Consider the following 14,675-nt stretch of genomic DNA (forward strand, 5'->3'; position numbering starts at 1 on the left):
TCACCGGATTAAAGAGTGTTCCAAGGTTTGAAGAGATTGGTTCATTCAATAAGTAGAAAATTGAGTGCTGCTATGTGAATTGCTCTATGTTAGACATTGAACGAGAAACATCTAAGACCCTCTCCTTCTTTCCAAGAGATTGAACAGGAGACAAAATACAAGCACGTGAAAGTTCTTTTGCTGTTGTGATTGCTATAGTTTAATTCCATATGTTTAAATGACTGACTCAGGGAAGCCATTATTGAAATTCTGCTTTTTTAAAAAAAAATCAGAATAAAATACATTGGGCTTTCTGGGGCGGGGGTTGGGAATGGGAAGGTAGGCCAGACTGGGCAGATGCACAGGATATCCCAGAGGCAGTGAGTACCCCAGGAGGGCTGCAGGGGAAGGTTTGACTTGGGAAGCAGAGGTTGATGGGAGAAAGATGACCGAGCAGGCCAAGACACTTCCCTTCTCCCTGAAGACAGTGTGGAATCATGTAAGGGTCCTCAGGGGAAGAAACTTCACAGAGCCTGTGCTTCCAATTGACCAACAGGCTCTGGGTTGCAGAGGAGACCTGTGGGGGAGACTGGTAGCCCAGGGAGCCTTGAGGGAGCTGAGCCCGTGTGCACCATAATCTCCCACCATCTTGGTTAAAGCTATTCCTGGAGGGTAAGAGTCCTGCTCTGCAGAGCACACCACATTGGAGGGGAATAGAAAGCAGTGCCACGAATAATCCCAAATGGACCTTATTGAAGTCATGGCTGCTTGGTTTGAGAATGGATACCAAAGGTCTTTTTTCTCTAGTCCATTGGCCTTTTGACTATTCCTGGACACAGTCAAGGAAGTCAGCATTCTGTAGAAGGTAATTAATGAAAGAAAAAGAACCTTGAAGGATTCTTGAAGGAAGCTTGAAGGGTAATAAGACTTGGGGGCAAACCACAGCACCTTAGAATGGAAAGGACACAAAACTGAGTTCTCTGCTTTCCCTTTGAAAATGAGCTCAGTGCAGAAACCGAATTCTCTCAGCCTGTCTGAACCAGTTTGAAAGGAGCCTGTTTTTCCATTCTCGTCCAAAGTTAGCTAGCTCAAGCAAGAGTGTTCTGTTTCTCTTCCTCTCTCTCCACGCCCCCTCCCAACACCCTTCACCTTCCTGACATGAAATTCCCTGCGTCCCAGGGTATCAAGTCCAACAGCAGATGGGACTGAAAGCTTGTGTCGAGCTCACAGTTGCAATCTGGGCCCTAGACACAGGTCTGGGGACACGGTGGATGGGAGAGGATGTTCAGAGACTGAAGCAGAAAGTTCTGCGATTGCAAAAAGGGAAAGGGGCAACTCTGGGCACAAAAGACGAGGGCAAGCACCCCAAGCAAGATGACCGAAGCAGCTAAAGACCATTTTATAGGGTAGCCAACTACCCCAGGGTGCCTGGGACTGAGGGGTTTTCCAAGTAAGACATGGGACTTTCCATGCCACAACCTGGACCATTCTGGAAAATCTGGACAGTTGATCACTTTATCATCACCCACCATATCACAGAGTAGAGAGTACCAAATTCTCTAGTAGTTTATGGGGGTCTCTGAAGTTATAACTGTCCAAGTCTGTGAAACATACATACTCAGGCAGTTCACTGGCCTCTCTCCGTCCCTACTGGTCCTTCGTCCCCTGCACCCAACACACACTTGTTAACATGAATTCCCTAGATTATTAAGAAAACAGATAGCTGGCATCAATTTAAATTCAATTCCACTCTCATTTATTCAAGTCCTGTTATAAGGCACTGTATTGAGTGAAAACCCAGACAGGCAGTCAGCGTGGTCAAAATTCCCACTTCTTGGTGACCATTAGGGTAGAAGACATTGTGCAGTAAGCCTCTGTTTATTAAAACTTAGCAGAGGATGTTCAGTGACCTGAAACCTGGCGGCAGCTTCCTTATCACAGCTGGTCTCATAGAACTTTCTACCATCTCTCCACAAACCCTATCTCTGAGTCTCAGACCTGACCTACATCCTCTCCTCAGCACCAGCAACTCCTTCCTTCCCTCTGCTGCGGTCCAGCTCAGGAGACAAATGCCAGAGCAGTTTAGCCAAGTGGCTGCAGGGACCTTAAGGCGCCTTGATGCCAGCTCTTCTTCTGTGCAGATGCAGTCCTTCACCGCAGTGCACAGCTGGATTTCAGCCCCCGCTCACCCCCTCGCCAGGCCCTAGTGCCGGACACAACCCGCACGGCCCTCAGGACAGCCCTGGTGCCTGCCTGAATCTCAAGGATAGGCTGGTGTTATACAGGTGAGTGGGAGCCTCTGGCCAGAATCCTCCCTGCTCCCAGGGGGAGGGTCATCAGGGTCTCCTGGCTTCCCCCACCCCCATCCCCGTGCTGTCGCCTACTTCTCCAGGCCTGTGCTCTGACTTCCAGTCCCCTGGGTCTTTTCCTCTCTGAGCTCCTGAAAGAAAGTGATGGACCCCCGCCGCCCACCTCTGCCCACTCTGGGCTCCGTCCACTAGGAACTCTGCCCAGCGCCGCTGCCCTCTGGCTTAGGGATCTGCAGACTAGTTTTCAATGTACACAGCCTGAGTATCCTTAGCCTTCAACACCTCGTGGATATGCCTCACTACTAAACTCCTCATTCTTGATTCTTTCTCTCTCCTCCTACTCTGGCTCCTAAGGCTTTTATGGCTGGATAGACCCCCAGCCCTGCAGTGGAGATCAAGCACGCTTTAGTTCTCTTCTTCTCCTCTTTTTAGAAAGAAAAGTGCTCTGGACTCTTTACAACTCCACCCCACCCACTGCCTAGTCATCACCAAAGCTTTCCTCAGCTCAAATGCACAGAGGTATGTGGAGACAAGAGCCATCTTGCTCTGGGAAGGACACATGGGCTTTCATTTGCTCTTTTCAAAATACCACCAGCCCCCATGCCTCTATTATTCCATCTGTCTCCTCACCTCAGACCACCCCCCTAACCCCAGCCACTTCTGGAAGAAGTTTGAATCGTATTTTCTAACCCCCAAGCCCCTTTGTTGCGTGACTCTTCTTTTGAAAGAGAACAGGGAGGCCGGGGACAATGCCTTCATCTTTTGATGGTGGCTGTGAAGTCTGATGCTTGATCTGCCTCTTCCTTTGCCCATTTCCAAAGCAAACAAGTGGGCTTTGTGAGGCAGGCTGTAATTAAGGCAGTCGTCCTAATGACAAGCCCTCAAAGAGGACAGAACAGCCCACGTACCGCATCCAGTAGGGAGAAGCCGGAGGTGTGGGCTGGGGGCACCTGCCTCAGGTGTGAGGGGAATAGCCATCCCCCCTTCCCTGTGTCCGTGTTATAACTGAGCCTGCGTGGTCCTAGGGACGGGAGTTAGGAGAGGGACAGGATAAGGGGAGGAACACCCAGCAGGGCAGTAGCACCAAGGGACCTGGGTGACCACAGGCAAAGTAGGAACCGGGAGGGAAAAAATCTAAAAGTAGGATGTCCAGAAAGAAGTATAAGAAATAAGAAGCGGGGGCTTCCCTGGTGGCGCAGTGGTTGAGAATCCGCCTGCCGATGCAGGGGACACGGGTTCGTGCCCTGGTCCGGGAGGATTCCACATGCCGCGGAGCGGCTGGGCCCGTGAGCCATGGCCGCTGGGCCTGCGCGTCCGGAGCCTGTGCTCCGCAACGGGAGAGGCCACAACAGTGAGAGGCCCGCATACCGAAAAAAAAAAAAAAAAAAATAGAAATAAGAAGCGGGTGTTTTAGGAAAAGGGAGCTTTTCTAGCTCCCTGGGCAGTGGGGAGAAAGGGGTTGGTCCTAAGGGGAGGAGCCAAAGGGTAGAGAGGGAGGAGGATGAGCCCGGAGGCTGGAGACAGGGGCTTGGCCTGCGCCCCCAGTGGAGGCATGACAGGCTTTTCCATCCAGCCCCAGCCTGGGTGGAAGGAATGAGTGAGTTACCTGCTGGCTACAGGGAACCTCTTCACTGCTGGGCTGAGGGACCTAAGCTCCACCCTCCAGGATGCAAGCCTGCCACGGACTTAGGGGCTCAGGCAGGTGGGGCTGAGGTGACACTCAACGCTGGCACCTGTGGCTGGGGTCAGCCTGTGAGCTCCTCCATCCGGAGCTGAGACCACAGCCGAGCCCCTTCAGAGAGCTCTGTCCACTCCCCTTTGTAGAGAAGGAGTCCTCGAGATCAAGCCCCCATCTCCCCAGTGTCGTGGGCCACCCCCACCGAAGCAAGTGGGACGTCATGTCTGGGCTACAAGGTGTGACACGCAGTCGTGGGTTCAGGAAGCTGGTTGTGAAAAGAGCCTGCAAGTCAGGGAGTGAAGGAGAGCGACGGCTGCCAGGATGCAAGTGGTCTGCAATATGAGCCAGGGAACACAGAGGGCCAGGGCACACTGGCTCCCAGTTAAGGGAAAGGGAAAAGAGGGGCAGTGTGGAGCGAGGGTGGGGATAACAGAGAGCCAAGGAAAGGGCCGAGAGGGACCAGCAGCCATGGGACAGAACCTTCTGGAAATGGATGTGGGCCAGCAGGGCAGAGGAGAACGGGGAAAGAGCTGCCGGCCTGGGATTGGAGTCCAGCTGGAAGTGATCCTGACGGACATGCCTTGGGTGTAGACAAGGAGTGATCATTGGTTGAGAGCCTGCTGAGTACATTTTAATTCATTTCATCCTCATACCAATCCTACAAAGTCAATACTCTTATTATTTTTCCCATTTTACATGTGAGGAAACAGAGGAGCCGGGAGACTGAGTTGTCCAAGTCGCAATGATAAGTGGCAAAAGAAACAAACTCTTGACTGGCTGACTGCCCCAGCCTGGGGCCACCAAGCTATGGTTCTTTCAGGTCCGCTGAGTGGGAGCAGCTTTAATCTAGAACTTGGTGCTGCATCTGGAGTTCCAGCCGGAAGGATCTGGTCTCCCTTAGAGCCCTCCTGGGGATGGATGGATTGGAAATTAAGAAGGAGGGATTCAGGTGATGAGCCTCGAAGAGGGACCAAATATACAAGGGGGTGTGGTGTGGAAGTGCACCAAGCAGGCAGGGAGGGCCAGGGCGGTGGAAATTGGTCTGCAGGAGAGGAGAGACCCTCAGCGTCTCTCTGGTCTGTGCAGCACTTGCCGAATGTGAGTCTAAGGGCTGAGGGATGGTTCCATAAGCAGAGGGTTGGTCCTACAAGTGGCGGTCGTCCTGAGATGGCAAGAGTGGTGGAGGCCCAGGGAGGGAAATAGAGGCAGCTGGCAAAGGGCAGCTCAAATCTCAGAGCAGCTGCCAGATGAGACCTAAAACGTCTTAAGACACTCCCGGTCTCCAATAAGTCATGTCCCCTTCACCTCCTGCAGGAAGCCTTCCCAGGCTGTCTGTGTTCAGCTCTGATCCCTCCCTTCCTCTGTAGCTCCTTGGCTGTGTCTCACCAGTGCCTCCATCCCCAGATCATCTACTGCACTGGGGCGGGGGCGGGGGCGGGGTGTGGTATTGAGATCTCAGAGGGTCCCCCTTGCAGCCAGGGCAGGAGTTTACCTACAGAGCAGGTGAGGCTAGAGGACAGTATTGCTGAGGGACGGGGGCTCTCACTCCCAGGACTTCCTGACCAGCACCAAGATTTTCAGGTGCCTGTCAAGGAAGAGCTGTCTGAAGGTCCTGAAAGAGGTTCAGGCTGCGGCAACGCCAGCACTACCCCAATTCCTACCCCCGAATCCTGTGAGAGGAGAGATGGGAAAGGAGAGGGAGGGGAGACAGAAGCCAGGGCCTGGGCAACAAGGAGGCTGGGCCAGCCTGGGCGTGCCAGAGAGCAAAACAGCATCTCCTCCAGCTGGCAGCTCCACAGTGGGCACAGAGCCTGTGCAAGATCATCCCACACCCTCTCCATTTTAGGGAAGAGTCTTTCCTCCAGAGGCACAGGGCTGGAAGGTGCAGTACCCGGGGCTGAAGGCAGAGGGCAGTGTATGCACAAAATACTGGCACCGAGGAGTTACTCTTCCTGCTCGCAAATTCGCAGTTGGTGACTGAATGGGACCGTGTGTCAGTGAAGAGACCCAGTGTTCGCCCTGGCCCTGCATTTAACCCACCTGAGCCAGGTCTCCGGGCACAGTCCTGCTGTGGATCGACTGCTCATGAACCAGTGCACAGCTGGCAAACACAAAAGGCCCGAAGAACATGCATTAATAGTGATCATTATAATAACAACTAACGTCTATTGGCTGAAAGCTATATTCCAGGCACTGTATTACTTCCATTATCCCTTTGCATATTCTCAACTCTTCTCTACGGTGAGAACTTTGACAGGTAACAAGGCATTGTTCCTGGAAGCCTGGACTCTGGGATTGGACTGAGGGTCAACTCCCAACTCTGCCATTTACTAACTGTGTGACGTTGCGTGGGTTATTTTACCCTTCTGAGTCTCAACATCTTCACGAGTGAGATCTGCATTATTAGAATTGCACCTTATAACAATATACCTATCAGGTTGTTGGGAGAATTCATCGTTGCCAGACATAAAGTGCTGAGAGAAGTTTCTAGAGTATAGAGCAGAAAAAGAAGGCCGAGGACTTAAGCAGTGGTTTAGTGGTGACTTCCTTGGGCAACTCATCTGTACCAGCTTCCCAGAACAATCTGCAGCACTAGCTCCCCACTCCAGGCAATGGGAACCTGATATTTTGAGCTCAGTCGCTGGAAGAAGCTTCTGCTCATGATGACATGAGAATACACCTTGGAAAGACTGGCTCTGTTCTGCAGCTTTCTGTTAATGTTAGGTATTGATGGGTCAAAAAGATAGTTACCTGACCCTCTAGGACTTCTGCTTTTTCTGAATCACCTTCTTCTATTCAATAATCCCTACCAAAGTAAACACCTTTCTAAGGTGCTCCTGAGACTCTGCCTGCTCTGGGCAAGATTTTGTCAAGCATTCCACCTGGAAGGCCCCTACCTCAGCATATACGTTCCCGTGTCAATTAAGTGAAATAATACCAGAGCAAGCCCTCCCTGTCCCAAATACCACAGAGGCAGGCTTCGCCTGAACTTTCCGTGTGCTCACAACTCCTTCACTTGGGTAAGCCTTTCAGTCTTTCAAACACAATGGACCACCGTGTTCTATTTTTTACGATTTTATGAGTACTTATGTAGGGTGTTAAAATAGCTGCCCCTGTCTTCAGATTTCTGAAACTCCTATTTTCTGCCCACCGTGATGGAAAAATTAGAACTAGTTTTGGCTGTGGGAATAGACTGGAAAAGATGTCCTTTACCCAAAAGCTGCATGTGAAAATCAATTCCTAGTCCTGAGTTTGCAATTCTTTTATCACTGTCTTCTAGTCCTCATGTAGTTTCAGTGTTTTGAGAGAAGCCTCTTTTTTTTTTAGAATCATTTTTGAAAAAAAAAAATTTTGTAGATGAATACTCTAATTCATCTAGTAAATTTAATCTTAGAATTTCTATGACTAGCCACTTTAAAATTTAAGTATTAAATGGTTTTAATTTTTAGTCGTTAGGGCTATGATGGCAAAAATACTTCACTAGTGTTACTATTTTCCCTGACACCAATGAATATGTGCTATACGCTGTAAATAGACTAAAAGGTATCGATTTCTTATAGCATATGAAGAGTATTTGTACAAGTTTGCTTAAAATTCTTCTGTATAAATCACTTGGTTAGTTTTGGGTTGGGGTGGGGATAAGTTTGGTTAAAATTCGATTCTTCAAGCTCTGCACTTCCAACTCTATTCTTTTTCCTGTCAAAATCGTGTTCCACTGGTCTAACTCAGCCTGAAAAAGACGGGCTAGCAAAGAGCTTTGATGATCTTCTGTCTGGCTTTGGTTTAGGAAAATGTTTGATAGAACATTACAGACCAGAAAACATGTATGTCACACCTCTAGATAGAAGAAAAAATAGTAGGTTAATTCCCAATGTGTACCTTTGATTTTTTTAATGTAAAAATTAAAATCTGCACTGAAAAAGAAAATAATGATCTCCATCTATATTTCTTGTATGGAAAGATGTTATTTGGTAAATTTCTTCCCAGCTAGACTACAAATTCTATGAGAGCAGAGGCTGTATGTGTTCTCTACTCTATTCCTGGGCCTGGCACAGTGTCTGGAAAATGGTAGGCACTCGATTCAGCTGTTGAATGACTAAATGGGTAAATTTCCACAGTCGATTAAGTGAAAATCAGGTTACAAAGCAGTATGTATTGTAAGACTCTACTCTGTAAAATGTATTTACACGCACCTATCTCTATGTGTATGTGTGTGTACATGCACATGATCGCACATAGGAAAATGTTACAGGGTGGCGGAATTAAAGATGATCTTTCTTTTCTTTTTTTTTTTTTACTTTGTTAATTTTTTTGCATTTTTGCTATATGTTCCTTTTATAATCTATGAGAAGATCTTTAGAAGGAGAGGGAAAAGAGTGAAGGATAAAAAGAATAAACAATAAAGGATAGAGAAAAAAGAAGCAGTTGCCACTAGGAGACAGATTGTTTAATGCTAAACATATAGCTGATAGGATTTCAAGTATCAATTTGGGAAAGCTCCTGTCACCCCTCTGTCCATTGCACATAGGTAAATACCTATTCTACCCACCCTGGCTGCCTTCAAACGCAAAGAGCTCTAGCTCTTTGGTAGCTCCACTGGCACATGGTTTAGTCCCAGCCTGGGTCAAGAGCACGGAACATGATACCAGTCCTGGAATTCTCCCAGGATTTGGTCTGGATATCTGCCCTGTAGCCTTGTCCTTCCTCTGTGTTGCCCAAACTCTCTCTTCTTCCCAGGCCGGCTCCAGGCTTCCCTCCACATGTCTTTCTTGATTAACCCCCCTTCCCCAATCCCAAGCATGCTTCATTCTTTCACTACCTCCGCCAGGAGCCCGCTCTATCATCTTTACTCACAAGAGTTCACAAGAGGGTCCTAGGTTCTCACTGTCAACTTGCAGCCCCATCCTGTCTTACAGTGTGACCTATCCCATCTTCCGGTCAACCTGGGGGAGGAGGCAGGACCTGCTCTCCTTATTCATTTCAATTCATTCTTTCAATTGGCCACCAAATTTTTACTGAGTGCCCCACACCCTATGCAGGGCCCTGAGACAGCACCCAACACCAAGACCTTCACACATGCAGCAGATGGAGGAAGAGACTGAAGTGACTGTCCCAACCCTGCTGAACAGGTGTAATGAAAAGCTGGGTTGATCCGGGACTCTTCCCAGTAAATTAGGCCACACATGGAGCAGAGCATCTGGGGTGTTTTCCTAGCATTAGTGATGTCTCTAAAGGGCCAGTAAGAACAGCAATCCAGAGTGGCCTGCCCTGCTTCTAAAATACCCAGAGCTGGGTAAATGGGGAAGGGGTCTACCTCCTGCCCGTAGGCCTTGAAAACATGGGCCAGGATTTATTGAACTCTCAAGTGTAGGAACTTTAAAATGTCTCCTTCTCCAAGTCTTGAGACCAGGGCTGCTATACATTAGAGATTAGATGGGGTGAACATAGGCGATCAGATCAGGCTTGAGAACATGAATCTTGAGCAATCTCCTGGTAATCTCCTTGGACCATCAAAAAAATGCACAGGGCTTCCCTGGTGGCGCAGTGGTTGAGAATCTGCCTGCCAATGCAGGGGACATGGGTTCGAGCCCTGGTCTGGGAAGATTCCACATGCCGCGGAGCAACTGGGCCCGCGAGCCACAATTACTGAGCCTGCGCGTCTGGAGCCTGTGCTCCACAACAAGAGAGGCCAGGATAGTGAGAGGCCCACGCACCACGATGAAGAGTGGACCCCACTTGCCACAACTAGAGAAAGCCCTTGCACAGAAACGAAGACCCAACACAGCCATAAATAAGTAAATAAAATGAATTTTTTTAAAAAAATGTACAGATGCCCTCTCATTAGTCCAACTCTGATCTCACTTCTGGGAGGTAATGCATGATCTAGAGTGACTTACAAATCAGAATTTTACCACACTCAAAGACATGCAGATGGGATTGGTTTGGCAGGTGAGGAAAGGAATGGAGACTCTAATTGTCATCTCCGCAGAAGCTCTCAGTCTCCCTGGTTTCATTCACTGGCTGTCTCATTACCCTGACCCTTCCTGCATTTGGGATTCAGCTTTCTGAGAGTGACTGGGAAATGCTGGCGTAAGGGCAGACACGCATCTTCCCCACTCCTAATTTTACATCCATCTGGAGTGAGCTCCACTAGTGTGGCACTCCTACCTCTTACCTGAAAGGAGCCAAAATCTCACTGGACTCTACTGCCTTGATGAACTGCAAAACCTTCTTCTTCCGAGACTGGATCTCGGAGGCCTGATAGGGGCAGGAGGAAGGATGGGAAGACCTCCTTGGGAGTGGGCGGTCCCCACTTAAACAACATAAATACTCTTGGGCAGACCTATCACAAGAACACAACCAAATGGATAAAGGAGAAGCCAAGACTATTCTGTGTCCTTTATACTTACTACTGAACTTCTAGAAGACCACCATCCACCCCTGATTTCCCTCCATTCTTGGACCTTGGTTTATTCTGTGACTCCTTGAAAGCCAAACACCAGAATGTGAAATACAGTGCACGTTACTGAGAAAAGAAAGTGCAACAATCATCACCAGAGGATCCACAGCTCAGGGAATTAAGGGGCCAGAGGTAAGTCAGGATATGATGCCCAGATGTGGGGCGGGAACCCTGAGAACCAACAGTCTGGAGATCTTAACCATCTACCCTCTAGCAGCGGCCCCACTGCACTGCCCTCCTCAGGCGGGGGCTGAAACATGCCAGCCTCGGGCCACCAACTCCCAGTGAGAGAGGGCGATGGGCCAGGACGGGAACAGGCCAGGCTGGGGAGACCCACCCTGCTTTGGGCTGAGGTGTTGCAGTCCAAAGTCAGGGGCCTTTATAAGGGCGCATTTAGAAGCATCATCATCCCAAACTAGTGGCTGGACCTCCCTAGCCTAGGAGAGGTCTTGGGGATGGAAGAGCCAGAAAGAAGTTCAACCACTTCTCCAGGGAACTTGAGGAAAAGCAAGGTTGGGGGTGGTAGTTTGTTGATGCCAAGCAGAGAGGGGTAACTGCTGTCACAGGCTGAGGGAAGCCAGTGGGCGTGGAGATTTGGCCCCAGAGGATCACTTGCAAAGCTGGTTCGAGCTGGTGGTCTGGGAGAAGCAGACAGTGGTGCTGCCTCCACTGCCAGACTTATAGCCAGTGCCTCCTGGGCTCTGGATGCCTCCAGAGCTGGAACTGATGCCGCTCTGGTTCACGGAGCTGCTGCCCCCGCTGCTGCTGCCGCCGCCGCCGCCGCCTCTGCAGCCACTGCTACTGCTGCCAGTGACCCCTCCAAATCCTCCACGGCTTCCGCCAGAACTGCTGCTTGTGCTGGTGACATTGCTGACCACCTCTAAGGAGAACAAGCGCTCAGTTCAGGCTAAAGACCTGGGTCTGTATCCCGACTCTACCCTGTTTGGCTGTGTGACTCAGAGAAAGCTACTCAACTTCTCTGAGGCCTCAGTTGGTAAACAGCAAGAGTGAGCCCTGGCCCTCTGGTCCCCTTTCCCAAGAACAAGAGCCAGAAATATCCGCAGAAATTTCTGGTTCTCCAACCTAGGGAACTCCCCAAGACCACAGGGGTTTCAACTTCGGCCTGCCAGTTGGCCAGCTTCCACTAGGAGCAGAGTGTGTGGCCATGGCCTGAGACCCTAGACACTGTTTGGTGGCCTGGTTTCCTTGCATGGGTCAGGCTCTCCCACCTGAACATCAGTCAGTGAGGATGTTTCTAGTCACCCTTTTTACATCCCAGGGAGAAAGTTTTTGAAGGGCTACTTACAAATGCACACAGCACTCTGTCACTCCACAGACATCCTAAAAGGCAAGAGAAGGAGATGTGGATTATTTCTGCAGTGAGTCATTAGCCAAAGAGCTGAGGCTTCATACCCTTGGGAGTTACGTCCTCCCATTTGCCCTACTAGAGGTCAAGTTCCCAGGGGAAGAAAGGCTATTCCAAGTCTGTTTCCAGACACAGACCTCCCTAGGAAAAGGGGCTGCTTCAGGAGATCGAGGCGTCCAGAAGCTCCAGCAGTCACACTCTATCCCTCCATCTTCCCATCCTCTTTCCCTAATTTCCCAGACTATCTTCCAGGCAAACTACTCATCAGCCAATGCCCCCTTCATTAGCCCATCCTCACCTCTCCTCCCCTGCTGAGACCATCTTCCCACCTAAGCTGTGCCCTTCCCCTCCTTCACGCAGCCCTGACTTTCTTATTTCTACCTCTCCTCTTCCAGGAAGCCTTCCCCAGTGAGCCCTCCTGGTGGCAGGCGGGGTGGGTGACGGCTGTTTAAGGTGGGTGACATGTGAGAGGGGCTGACGCTCAACACATGATGAACTTGGAAATGTCCTGCCCACACTCCCCATCTTCCTGTGCCTCATTCTTGTTCATGGAGCAGGCATGCCCACGTATCTGAGCAGACATGGAACGTGTCTGCACACGTTGCCAGCGTGGGCCCCACTGGTGTCGCTCACTCCTTCCTCCATCCCACGACTCCCAATACACGCCGCACCATCTGCACTCTCATTACTTTTCCTAGAGACTTAGAAGAAATCCTTAAGTTTTCTTCTCACACTTGAGCTCTGCTTCCTCCATCAGATTAGGAGCTGCCTGAAGACAGAGGCTCTGAACATGGGATCCGTGGAGCAGCTGGTCAGCAGAGAGATCTCTCAATTCTTGACACTCCTTTGGCATTTGACATGCACTCACTAAGCCCTTATCTGCTACTTGATGTTTGTATCAGCCACCTTCCCATGTGGACTCAGCCTCAGGGATGGGGGTGTTATAGGACTGTCTGTACTGAGCTGTCCAATATGGTAACCGCTACCCCACATGAAGCTATTTAAATTTATTTAAATTAAATGTAAAACTCAGTTGCACTAGGCACATTTCAAGTGCTCAAGTGGCTAAGCGCTACTGTATTGGATGGCACAGGTATAGGACATTGTCATCATCTCAGAAAGTTCCAGTGCACATTGCACATAGTGAGGTTCAGTAGAGCTATGTAATGCATTATTGATGTCCACGGTAAATTGGAGAATTAGATGATCTTGATTGACAAAAATATAGTGGGGCTTGAATCCTAAACTCTGTCATTCAGGAGATTCCTTGCCTGTTGTCTGAATTGTCCTCTCCCTGTAATCTTGCTCTCTTTCTTCATTATCAAAGGTCACCTGAAGCTTCACCTGAAGCTCCAGGTGCGAGCCCAAAGCAAACAAGGACAAACATCAGTGTCTTCGACTCCCTTCCCCTCCCTCGGCTCCAGTACTGAGGCCGTGGGTGGCAGCCTCCTAAGTGTGGCTCGTCTCTGCCAGCAGTCTGAGTTCTAATCCCTCAGCTGCCAAAACCTTCTGTGTAAGGTTGCCAAGTGGCAGAACACTCTGCATCCTTATTTCCTCGCCTATAAACTAAGACAGTTGTCATGAAGCAGAGTTATTCCCTCTAACTCAACTGTTCTCTTGTACTCAACTGTACTTAAGCAGTGAAAATGCTTAAGAGCTGCCTATAATGTAATTGCAAGAGGAAGAATGAATCATGAGACAGTAGTCATGACCTCTAGGTCAAAGTGAGCAAACATGCCTCGCTATCTAGGAGGTGAGGATGAAGGGGTGATACTTATATGCCCCTTTCTACATGTGGATTCGCAGGTCTAATTTTCAAGATAATCATTAATTTGTTCTTCAAAAAAAAAAACCAAACAGTCATTCTGGATCTCCTGCCCCTGGACTAAGAATTATCATTTTCTCCTTTAGACCATGTTAAAATAAAAACTTACCACTACTGAAATAACTTTACTTAATGAATGAACAGTAAAAATATATTACCCTATAGAGCTAGCTCCCGTTATAGCTTAAGCTTGATAAAGAAGTGAACACCTAAGTACAGTTAACCCCTTTTGTTACTAAGTCTTAGCTGTTAGCAATCACAATTTATTCTAATTCTGGTCCTATCTCCAGACTTGATTAAAATACTCTTCAACTCACCCCTAAATCCTTATCTGGTACTAGATTCTCTCCCAGGGCTTGTCTAGGGCAGAAATCTATCCCCAAGTTAGCCTTGATAAAAAGGTTCTGTGGTTAAATAAATTTGGGAAATGAAAATTTTTTACTTTCTCTTGGATTTTTAATAAAGCTTATCTGCATATTAAAAGCCTCTTTCCTGTAGAAAAGAATTATTTTTACTAAATCAGAGCCTCCCAAACAAACCTAGCAACAAAATCTTTCTATCTTAACCCCTATTAACATACTGTTGAATATACTTGAAGAAACACTAACCCAACCATGCATCCAAAATGGATAAGAAAGCACAGAGAAGACAGTCAAGGGGTTAAGACATAAAGTCAAAGAGACTTGCCTCATCCCTGGAGAGAAAGCACTTGCTCCAAGTGACACAGAGGAATCTGAGGGCAGACTAAGGCCTGTGGTTTGAAGAAGGGGGGAGAAGGACCCTGGGATGCTGGGAAACGGAGAAGGTCCCTGAGGACCAATTCTCCTGTCAACCTATATTTCTCACCAGCAGTGGATCTTGCTGGGTCTTTCCGAAAGCCACAGACCTTCCCTCAGGAAGCATCCTGGGCAAGGGGCTCATCCCTTTTCAGTGGTATGCTGGATTTTCTGAAACTCAAATGACAGCAACTTCTTCCTCTCTTTCCTTGCAGCTTGGAGGAATGAAAAACATGGAGGCCTTCAAGTTAAGCCTGTGTTCAAATCCCAGCCTCACCACTT

This window comes from Kogia breviceps, chromosome 12 (assembly GCF_026419965.1).
Source record: "Kogia breviceps isolate mKogBre1 chromosome 12, mKogBre1 haplotype 1, whole genome shotgun sequence".
Classification (NCBI taxonomy): domain Eukaryota; kingdom Metazoa; phylum Chordata; class Mammalia; order Artiodactyla; family Physeteridae; genus Kogia; species Kogia breviceps.